This window comes from Miscanthus floridulus, chromosome 18 (genome assembly GCF_019320115.1).
Source record: "Miscanthus floridulus cultivar M001 chromosome 18, ASM1932011v1, whole genome shotgun sequence".
NCBI classification, from domain to species: Eukaryota; Viridiplantae; Streptophyta; class Magnoliopsida; order Poales; family Poaceae; genus Miscanthus; species Miscanthus floridulus.
Window position 1 is genome coordinate 28,934,213 of NC_089597.1, and position 12,439 is coordinate 28,946,651.

Here is a 12,439-nt window from a genome sequence, read left to right on the forward strand (position 1 = left end):
GTGAGTGCTTGAACGCCTATTTTCGTTGCCTGATTGTAAATGTAATATAATCACGTTGCTAACTGATTGCATTTTATATATGAAGAGATTGGATACAGCGAGGAACATGCTGCAGAGGTGGCTCATGCAAGGTACGAGGAAAAGAAGTTAGATGAGCATAGAAAGCGAGCTGGTCGCACCGTTGAATCACCGATTGTGTTATCTAATGAGGGGGGCGAGGATGAGGACGGCACTGCTAGACTTAGTGAGCTAATTGTTGTAGCAGAGGCGGGCTTGCAGGCGGAGGAGGATGAGGACAACACTGGCAGACTGAGCGAGCTCATCGCTCTAGTAGAGGCGGGCTTACAGGCGAAGGAGGATGAGGACAACACTGGCAGACTGAGCGAGCTCATCGCTCTAGCAGAGGTGGGCTTACAGGCGGAGGAGGATGACGACACGTTCTTCACTCAGGCCGCAGCGGCCACAGATGAAGCAGAGGCCGCTTACTACAGGCGACAGGCAGGTCAGAGCAATGCAAGTAAGCCTAGCCACAGCAATAGGGTTGTGGTTGAGGATTGGTACTCGGACGACGAGTTGCTTACTCAGCATGTTTCTGACTGAGGGTTTTTGACTGTGCCGTCTGTTAGTTCCATGCTTTATTAATGATCAATGTAGCCATGTAGTAGAAATTCTATTGTGTTGTCTTATATTCCATTTGAACTACTGATGTATTGTACCCATGTATCATGTACTCGGATTACCCATGATCGATCTATCGATGTTTGACCACCGATAGCCTGCCATGGGGGTCCCCGGGGCAGTATGTTCGGGCTTCAGCGTATGCAGAACTCGACGGTTAACGCAAGAGACAGTTGATTTATCCTGGTTCGGGCCCTCGGTCGTAAATTGAGTAATAGCCCTACATCCAGTTGGTGTTAGCCTTTGCGTTGGATTGATCGTAAAGTGTTGTGTTGTACAATTGTTGTCTGAACTCCTGATCCAAGGAGCCCTGCCCTCCTTTATATAGTCAGGAGGCCAGAGTTCTAGTCGGTTTACAATAAGAGTTCCTAGTAGGATTACAGAATAATACCACTACTAAGATTACAGGGGAAGAATCCTAGTTAGGCTAGTTCTTCTCCCTTCCTTGTGGGGTATCCCGTGGTTCCCGCACCGACAAGTCCCCGAGCACTTCATGGTTGAGTTCTTGAAGCCTCGTCTTGTTTCTTCAAGTCTTGTCGAGTAGGAACAAACATCGTCCGAGTGCTTTTCTTGAGCGAAACCGTGCAGCGCTTCGTGAGATCTTCGCGTGGTGTGTACCTTTTTGAAGAAAAAAGTACCTCCATTTGGATGTAGCCCACGAGCCTCTTGCTGTTTGGCATAAGGAACTTGAGGGTCTTTTCTTGAAATCTCCCTGATTCTTCGTTGAAAGGCTCCCGAGCATATACCCGATTTCTTTGTTGAAAAGAGCTCTAATTTAGCTATGTCCGGGTTCTTTTTGTCTAAAAGAGCTCGGATATAGCTATGTTCGGGTTCTTTTTATCTTGTGGCCTTGAAGTCATCTATCTTGAATAAGTGTTCTGAGTGACATGCGCTTTTTTTGGAAGAAAAAGTGCACTCACTGAGTGTAGCCCTCGAGCCTCTTGCTATTTGGAACAAAAAGTTGGAGGGTCTTGATTCTGATTTGTTCGAAAGAACTGTATACCTTTCCTTTTGTAGCCCCTGAGCATATATCCGGGTCGTTTTGTTCAGAAAGAACTCGGATGCAAGGTCTTGGCATATTCTCTGGTAGTCTGCTGTTGTCAGATGTAGTTGTATGGTGGTGGTTGAGTGTAAATGCCTTTTGTTGATGGGTTATACTGTGTTGGTATATTCTCCCGAATATGCTTGTTGTTGAGTACTATTCCTTCACTCCTGAGTCTTCTTTCATTGAATTCTATCTTTTCACTATGTCCTTTGTTAGGCTTGTTTCGTTGGTGCTCCTTGTCGCAGAACCGACCAATTTATAAGAATACAAGTACAATGGCAGCCCGCAATGGTACCACGACGGGTCTCGATAAACGATTTACAACAACCAAGATCGTACAGGATTCAACATACATGCCACATATTACATAAAGTTCACAGATACATTTCATCATCAGAGTGCGAATAAAAGTTATTACAAACCGAGTTTGATAGATAAAGCGGAAGCAAATCAGTTCGAAAATAAAATTTCCAACATAGTTTAATACAGTGCCAGGTAGGATCACGGTCCACAAAAGCAAGGATAGGAATTAATAAAGAAGCCTGCCCAAGGCTTACTCCTCATCCACAGCGGGATAGAAGCAACTCTTGCAATAACCATGATACACAGTGCCATCTGCAACAATGGAAATAAAACCCTGAGTACGAGAAGGTACTCAGCTAGACTTACCCGTCATGAACCAGAAATAAAATGACTCCAAGGATTATGCAACTATCCTGTGCCAAACATGTGGTATATCAATTGAGAAGCATACAATAGTAACCATAGCAGGTATTGTAATTCCATATTCATCCGAACCATCATGTTTCATAACACAGTTACTACGATGTTGGAACTAGCCAAGTTTCTCACTATCCGGGAGAGACGGCGATTCGAATCGATTTCAACCAGCTGGGAATTTATTCCTAACACAAACCCAGGTCTACCAGCCACGATAGCCTTAGGTCACCTTTGGTACAACTCAGGTACACATTTCACGGGTCCATACCGCGCCGCACAATCTGGAACACCAGATGCCAGGACGTTCAGGCCTAGCCTGCCCTTGGGCTCAGTCTGATCGTTCCCCGGAAGGAGCGCACAACAGAACGGGTCCCGGCCTGAGTTGAATTACTTGGCTTCGCGGTCGGAACGAGTTATCCGGCCAGCTAAGTGAGAGGCATGCGTTCAATCTTATCAGAAGCGCCAACAACGGTACGGTCCTTAATCGACACAGACGGGGATAGATCCACACCCAAGACCTCCATGTCTTGTTGCTTCTCTATCAACTTCCCGTCCGGTCTCGATTTTCTTTTACCCCATGGTTCTGTTCCACGATAGCAAATATAGCCAACCGTGCTCCGGTATCCACCTATATCTCGCAGGTGACAGGACATCACTCGACTTCTACCGGTCTAAGCATGGCTAAGTATATATTCGATCCTGGACCTATACCAGTTAAAGGTTTAATATCTGGACAAGGAATTTATATGTGTCAAGTGGTTCCATTCAACTCTTATAACCTAATGCATCAATCATAAGTACTTAATTAAACATTGTAAATTACTGGGAGACTTAGAATGCTCCAGGGCTTGCCTCGTAGAAAGGAAGTAGGGCGGTGGTCTGGGCACTCTGGAAGCTCTTCAGGATTCTGCTCCACGCCTTCGGGAGCTGCGGCTTGCGGATTCTCCTGCTGGTCCCCTTCCTCTGCTTCTTCGAATTCCAGCAACGTTATCTTTTCCTTCGATCCTAGATGCATGAATATGGCATAAGTATTACGAATGCATATGTGTTAACAAGTGCATCATGTTTATTGAGTAGGTGCATATCTCTTCTCGATTATTTAATTATCTACTTCCACAATGCATCGATTATACCATAAAACAGCAGCTACTAGCTTTACTCATAACTGGAGTTCTTATAATCCAAATACAGTGATCCTGGACTTTCTGGAAAGCTTATCAAATTCTCTACAACTTTGTTATTAACCATTTTTACAGTACACATCATTTTTAATATGCAACTCATCAAACTCCAGAATCTGTCCGGAAACTATTCAATTTGCAATACAAAGTAACAATACTTCTACTTCATGTAATCAGTCAAAATTTGACAACATAAAACCTACCAACAGTTTAAGCATACCAAATACATTTAAGATAATATAATGGTGAATCCCAAACTATTTATTTAAATGCCTTTATTATTTTACTTAGATTTTTAGGTTAAATAATAAACATATACCAGATGTACTTCATAAATTCTCAAGAATTTACAGTGCCTTACTAATGCTCTCAAAGGACTACTGTAAAAGTTTCATGCCATTTTGCCAAGTAGAACATCCTATACAAAAATGACAAGGCAGCAAGGCTTGAAATAGCATAATTAGAAAACCCTATTGAAAAGTGTCAAGCAACAGATTTCCTATTTTTCTTAGCACCCATATACTACTAGGATAACCTCCAACAAATTTCATGAGTATTGGATTCCTAAATAATTTATAAAAATTTACACAAGGATCTCCTAATTATAAAAGAAAAATCTATAACTACAAATCTACACATGTACTCATCTTCAAATTTTTACCAAAGCTCATATATGCTAAGACTAGCTTACCGCAAAAATTTCATAATTTTTGGAGCACAGGAACTCTTGATATAAAATAAACAAATTTGAATGCATTCAAAAGCACATTTCAAATCTCTATTTAAATCTCCAAAAATTTCTACTGTAAATGTCAAGAACATATTTTTCCTAAATACTACACTTCCTAAGTAACACTACACAATTTATTGCACAATTTTTGAAGTTACCAAACTGGAGATCTAAAATTCACAAAACATATGAAATCTGCATTCAAAATGAACTAGCTTTAATACATGGAGTCGCTGACCGGTGGGACCCGCTGGTCAGCAGGGCCCGCCTGTCAGTGAAACCAAAACAGAGCCAGCGGCGCTGAGCAAGCTCGCGCGGCCACGGCTCGTCGACGGCGAGTCCGCCGGCGGTGACGTCTTCACGACATGACCCCCACTATCTCCCGGACCTATTGACCTACTTGACCGAGCCTATCGTCGGAGCTAAACACGGTGGCGGCATTCATGGCGGCACGGCAGAGCCGGACAACGGCGCTATGCCGATGGAGACCACGGCGAAGCACTAAAAGGCGCGGACGAGCTTCCATGGGCTCAGGCGGACCTATCGCACAAGGTTGCACGGCCGATGGTGGAGGGAGGTGCCCCAGCCACGGTGACGGGCGCGGCGGGGATGCTCCGGCAAGGCGCTGCACGGCGCTGGCGCTTACCAAGTGCGGTCAGCGAGTGCGGGTGGAGGCGGTGAGTCACGGGAGCTCTGGTGGAGGTTTTGCAGTGGTGGAGAAGCGACGAGGGCGAGCTGGCGTTGGCTATGGCGACGGCGGCGCTGCGAGAGCTCGACTACTGCTGAGGCGAGGAAATGGGGCTGAGGCGAGGCGACTGGAGAGCTGGGCTGAGTGCGGGTGGGTGCGGGCGAGCGCAGGCGACTTAAACGCGCTCACTGGCCAGGCTCTGCCGCGCTGGGCAGGGCACCGGCGACGCGCGGCCAACCCCGCGTCCACACGGCGGCCAAGGCCTGAATCGGTCGGCCACTGAAGCTCTCCCTTCAGTTCGTCAGTTAAGCCAAAACCGAGCCTGACAATGTGATTTCGAGCTAAATTTGTCGTCGATACAGGGTGATTCAGTGAATGCTTTTTAAACGAAAATTGTAGCCCTAAGTACCATCTCCAATTGTTATTAAAGGATCATGCTCCAACACTCAACCAAACTCGAGTTATTTTATTCCAAAGTTCGGTTGTCAGTCTGTTAGTGAACCAGGACTTAGCAAAAATTTCTTAAGTGTTGAATTATTGATTTTGTTGACTTTTGTGAGACCAATTCAAGCATGTTAGAAGTTAAATCAGTCAATGACCCAAAAATAAAAGTTGTTCCTTATGTCAAATACTATAACTTTGCTTTAGTGATCTCCTCCATGCAAGGTCTCTAACACCTAGTTCAAACTTGGTCAAACAAGCTACATTCAAAAGATGGTACATACTTAAACTATGACATAATGACCTAATTAGCCCTAGCCATAAATACCAAAGTTGTTCATGATGATATTCTAAACATGTTTAAGCTATTTGCAAGGTCACACAATCATCTACATGTTTACACTCATGATCATATGCACATACACATGGGAACATGAAATAATAAGAATGTTGCATATGTTTCAATCAAATGTTTCAAGTGTCAAAGCTTATATATGAATGCTTTATGATCATGCTCATGCTATGCAAGTCAAGTTATGCAAGGCTAACACCCGAGGTGTTACAGCCCCTCCCCCTTATAAAAATCTTGTCCCGAGATTTGCAAGACCTACCATTCTTGGAAAAAGGTGGGATAAACTTCTCGTAAATAATCTTCTCTCTCCCACGTAGCATCTTGTTCACTGTGATTGTTCCATACCACCTTATAGAACTTAATAATCTTACTCCTTGTCACTCTCTCCATCTCCTCTAATACTCGAATTGGCTTTTCTTCATAGGTCAAATCCGATTGAAGCTGCACGTTGGTGGGTGCAATAGCTTCTTCAGGTACTCGAAGATATTTCTTCAACTGAGAAACATGGAACACATCAAATATTGCACTCATCTCTGGTGGAAGTTGTAACTTATACGCAACATTTCCTTTTCGTTCCAAAATTTTGTATGGCTCTACATATCTTGGTGAAAGCTTCTTTTTCATCCCAAATCTTTTCACACCTTTCATGGGTGATACTCTCAAGTATACATAGTCACCCACTTCAAAAGTCAGTGGTCTTCTTCTTCTGTCGGCATAACTCTTCTGCCTTGATTGAGCTGCCTTCATATATTGTTGGATGATACGTACTTGCTCTTCGGCTTCATTGACAAAATCAATACCAAAGTATCTCCTTTCACCGGGCTCAATCCAGTTCAATGGAGTTCTACATTTTCTGCCATACAAGGCTTCAAATGGAGCCATCTTGATACTCACTTGATAACTATTGTTATAGGAGAATTCAGCTAAAGGTAACCATTTCTCCCATGAACCTTTTGAAGATATAACACAAGCTCTAAGTAAATCTTCTAGGATTTGGTTCACTCGCTCTGTCTGTCCTGAAGTTTGTGGATGATAAGCTGAACTTCTGATTAGCTTGGTTCCCAAAGCCTGGTGTAAGTGCTCCCAGAAACAAGCTATGAACTATGGTCCTCGATCTGAGATTATAGTCCTGGGTACTCCATGCAGTCTCACGATCTGGGAAACATATATCTTAGCGTATTTTCCAACTATATACCGTGTGTTCACGGGTATAAAGTGTGCTGACTTGGTGAGACGGTCAACAATAACCCATATTGAATCATGACCTTGTGGCATCATTGGAAGGCCTGTGATAAAGTCCATGCTGATTTCCTCCCATTTCCATCCTGGAATAGGCAATGGTTGAAGTAATCTAGCAGTTTTCATATGGACAGCTTTTACTCTACTGCAGTTATCACACCTAGCAACATAGGCTGCGATCTCTTTCTTCATCTTAGTCCACCAAAAACGGGTTTTCAAATCTTGATACATCTTACTACTACCCGGATGGATAGACAATTTGGACGAGTGAGCTTCATCTAAAATTTGATTCCTCAGCTCACGGTCTTTTGGTACCACAAGTCGGTCTTCGAACCATAATACACCTCTGTCGTCCAATCTAAAATGTTTGGTTTCTTGCTCTTGCATTTTTCTCTTGATGTGACTTATTCCTACATCGGTCTGTTGTAGCTCTATGATTTTGCTCTCAAGTGAACAACTGATCGTGATATTGTGTAGTACAGCAGGATGTAACAAGTTGAATCCATCTTCCAACAATGCTTCCATAGTGTTGCAATGGGACTTTTGACTAAGTGCATTGGCTACTACATTTGCTTTACCCGGATGGTAATGCACTTCTAAATTGTAGTCCTTAATCAATTCCAACCATCTTCGTTGTCTCATGTTCAGCTCTGGTTGGGTAAAGATGTACTTGAGACTTTTGTGGTCAGTATATATATGACATACATTGCCCAACAAATAGTGTCTCCATATCTTTAATGCATGAACAACGGCTGCAAGTTCCAAATCATGTGTAGGGTAGTTGACTTCTTGTTTTCTCAATTGTCGAGAAGCATACGCAATAACTCTCCCTTCTTGCATAAGCACACATCCCAAACCTATGCCTGATGCATCACAAAATACATCGAAAGGCTTTTCAATATCTGGTTGTGCCAGCACAGGTACGGTAGTCAACAAAGTTCTGAGGGTGTGAAAAGTTGTTTCACATTCTGGTGTCCAATTGTACTTCTCATCTTTCTGAAGTAGTCTGGTCATAGGCTTAGCTATCTTTGAGAAATCTGGAATGAAACGATGATAATATCCTGCTAACCCTAGAAAACTCCGAACTCCATGAACCGAAGTTGGGGCTTTCCAATCCATGACCTCTTGTACTTTTGTTGGGTCTACAGAGATTCCATCTCTTGATAAAATGTGACCTAAGAAAGGTACTTTGCTCAACCAAAATTCACACTTGCTAAATTTTGCATATAGCTTATGCTCCCTCAATCTGGATAGGACAATCCTCAGATGCTCTTCATGGTCTGACTCATTTTCTGAATAAATTAATATATCATCGATAAACACGACCACAAACTTGTCAAGTTCGGGCATGAATACCGAGTTCATCAGGTACATGAAGTAGGCTGGAGCATTTGTTAGTCCGAAAGACATAACCAAATACTCGTATAAGCCGTACCTAGTAGAGAAAGCAGTTTTAGGTATATCCTCCGGTCTGATCTTTATTTGATGGTAGCCTGATCTCAAGTCAATTTTGGAGAATACCTTTGCCTTCGCTAGCTGATCAAACAAGATGTCGATGTGGGGCAACGGATATTTATTCTTGATGGTCACAGCATTGAGTGGTCTATAATCTACACACATTCTCAATGACTTGTCCTTCTTTTTCACAAACAAGGCTGGACATCCCCACGGAGATGAGCTAGGTTGGATAAGACCCTTGTCCAATAGATCTTGCAATTGAACCTTAAGTTCCGCTAACTCATTGGGTGGCATTCTATAGGGCCTTCTGGATATGGGTGCCGTACCTGGCACTACTTCAATCTTAAATTCCACGTCCCTATCCGGTGGTAGACTGGATAATTCTTCTAGAAATACATCTGAAAACTCACAAACCACGGGGATATCACATATTGTGGTGGTTTGGATAGCATAGGCTAAATGTTGGGGTTCGAAATCATGGGAGAGTGGTACTAGAAAAGCATTCCCTCCCGTGGGTTCTCTCAACATAATAGTATGGGTGCTAGTGTCAATAAGAACACCATGATCCTTCATCCAATTCATGCCTAAGATTACACTTATCGATAACGTGGGCAATATTATCAAATCTGTTGTGTACTCCCTCCCTTGTATAGAGATGAGCACATTTTTTACTATCTTTTTGGTAATAACAGTACCCCCTACTGAACTTATGTTATAACCCCCTTTGCTTACTTCAATTATTTCTTGATCACGTCTAGATGCAAATGCTTGACTCATAAATGAATGAGAAGCTCCCGAATCAAATAAAACAACAGCAGGATGCTTGTTGACGAGAAACATACCAGCCGTGACAACTTCTCCGGCAGGCACTTCTTCCATAGCAGTATAATGCACGTGTCCCTGACGTGCCCTGGCATTCGCCTGCCTCTGATTGTTCTGATTTGGGTTGCCATTCTTCTTGGGGTGGGGGCATTCCTTGGACCAATGACCCAGTTGGTTGCAGTTGAAACAGGGTTGATTACTTCTGAATCCGGTGGAGCTGTCCTGACTGCCATTTCCTTTTGGTAAGGCAATAGTGAATGCCTTACGGAATGGTTTCTGTGGCCTATTATTCTAAGCTTTAGGTGGTGGAGGCCTAAACTTGGGTGCATGTGGACGGAATTGTGGCCTAGCTGTGATAGGCGCTTTTGACTGGAAAGATCCGGATGCACCGGCCTCATATGCCCTCTTGCGACCCTTAGCAACTGCATGCATGTTGTTGTGGTTTTCTTGGGTCAAGGCATCACTAATAAACTCATTGTACGTGGCACACCTAGAATTTGCCATAGTCTTCATCAGTTTAGTACCCAAACCTCGCTTGAAACTCTCTATCTTTTTCTCCTCAGTATCCACAAAACCTGGAGCATATCTGGACAAGTTGTTGAATGCGTGCATATATTCTGTGAGAGTCTTTGTCCCTTGAGTGAGCCTCATAAATTCGGCTGCTTTCATGCGCATCAGGCCCGGGGTAATATGATGTCCCCTAAAAGCTAGCTTGAACTGTTCCCAGGTAACTCGCGCATTAGCAGGCAAAGACGACAGGAAATGTGTCCACCAGATCCCTACTGGTCCTTGCAATTGATGAGAAGCATACTCAGCTTTCAGATGCTCTGTGACCCTCAGCAGATGAAATTTCTGCTCAATGGTATTTAGCCACTCATCAGCCTGCAGTGGTTCCTCAGCCACCTTGAAGATTGGAGGCTTCATATCCAGAAACTCCTTGAATGTACTGTGCTGATTTGGCTCGGCCCCTGGTTGATGTGGGTGGCCACGAGCAGTGTTTTGCGCGATGAGGCGCAAAGCTTCCTCCATTGTCCTTTGGCTCCCCAGGAACTAGGTAAAGAACTCCTGAGCGGATGGCTGCGGTGGGGGTGGCAAGTCATCATGGTTGCCATCCTGGCTGCCACCAGCTCCAGCACGGGTGCGCGTCATCTGCGAAGTTGCAACAATAAGCGATTATTGGTTGATGCCAAGAGATTGCAGATGAACCATAATCATGCCAAACTGAAATTATTGGAGAAAATTCTCAAATTCACAACAACAACAGAGGCATAACAATTCATTCTCACAACATGACATCACCAATTTGACCACTTATCGCGCTCATAACGCATGCAAATTTAAATCGTGATTACCAACAAAGGACTGGAATTGCATTGATGTTCAATCAAACGTGCGATAGTCGTGCGATTAACAATATTACATGATAGTCGGATTACTAATGCCAAATTCGAACTACATGTCCATTACATGAACATAGGTGATACATTGGCCTTCCACTAAGTACTAAGCGATCTAATCCTCATCATGATCACTATCGAGGTCAGACGTAGGATCATCTCCTTCCTCAGGCTCCACTTCTTCTTCAGGCTCCACTTCTTCTTCTTCCTCGTCCTCTTCTAGATCCATCTCTGTGGCTCTAGGTGGGACATAAGGGTGGAGCTGGTTGTTCAGTAGATGAACCTCTTCATGTAGGTTATCGTTGTATTCTTCCGCATTGGCCAGTTGCTGCCCCAGCTCAAACTGTCGAGCTCTCAGAACATCTTCCCTAGACCAGGCTGCATTCCTCTGGTGAGTTAACCGAGCCATCTCTATAGTGAGCCTCTCAATTTCGGCATCGTGCTCCCTCTAAAGCTGACGTCGGTCCTCATGGGCATGACCAAGAGCACCAGACACACGTCTGAGGCTACCTTCTACTCCATCTAACACTCTCATCACTGCGAACATGGCACTCATGGCAGGGTTATCACTGTTCTGCCCTTCTGCTGCACCAATCTCCAAAGATCTTCCTCTTGCCTGCTGCCATGAGTCAGTGGAGGGGTTGCCCCTCGGAAAGACTCCAACCAAAGCGGCTGCCAGCTCCTGAGGAAAATGATCCATGATATCCCTCAGGATCCCAAAGGCTGCCCTACCAGCTGCTTCTTCAGCGGTCCTGCCAGTTGACTCATAACACCAACCTGTCCACTCAGAATTGTCACCTCGGGGACGAACAACGGCCTCCACAGTAACCAAGAGACCTTCTCCCAACTGCTCATTCGCTGAAGTAGCGGGGCTCCATTCCATCAGGATAGCCTACATAGCTGAGCACTCTCCACAAGAGTGTAGGCATCCCAAACTCTCCAAGAAACGTATGACATTGATGGGTACGTGGAGCAAGCTGACGGCTGGGAGCTCTGCCTCCGGTGGACTTGCGAGCGGTCTGCTTTGTGCGTGCCATCTGCACCATTAACATGTACCACTTGGTGAGACAATGCCATAATGGATAAGAGTTACTTAACCGAGTAAGAATTTTATAAGGGGAGGAACAATGTAGTCATGTGAATGGTAATTATCATGATGCATGCTCGTGCCGTACGTCCTCACAAACTTAGGAAAAATTTGTTTCTAACGGTAGACACGGTGGCATACATACGTTCTCTCATAAATAGCGTAACTAGTCGAGCTACACGTTTCGTTGTCAGTGTACCTGCATAAAATTCCATTTCAGCCCTAAACCCATAATGAAATATGCAGAATGTAATTGTAAATACTTCCATATATGTATACCCATACATATACTTCCGTATCAATCTACCCGACAATAATTTAAACCCACAATTAAATATGTACCATATACACATGCAAGCATGCATACATAGCCATACCAAAGCTAACTCTCCCCGACCACACGCTTACCTCTTGCGGTCATACACTCATCATCTTACCTTGGCGTAGAGGCATTTGATCCATACATTACCACTCAAGTGAATGGCATCCATACAATAGCACGCCGTATGGACGATGAAGTAAAAACCCCCATGTTAGTACTTAAATAGCCACCTAATAGTCCTTAATTTGGCATAAGGAAAGTGATCATTGGCACACTTTA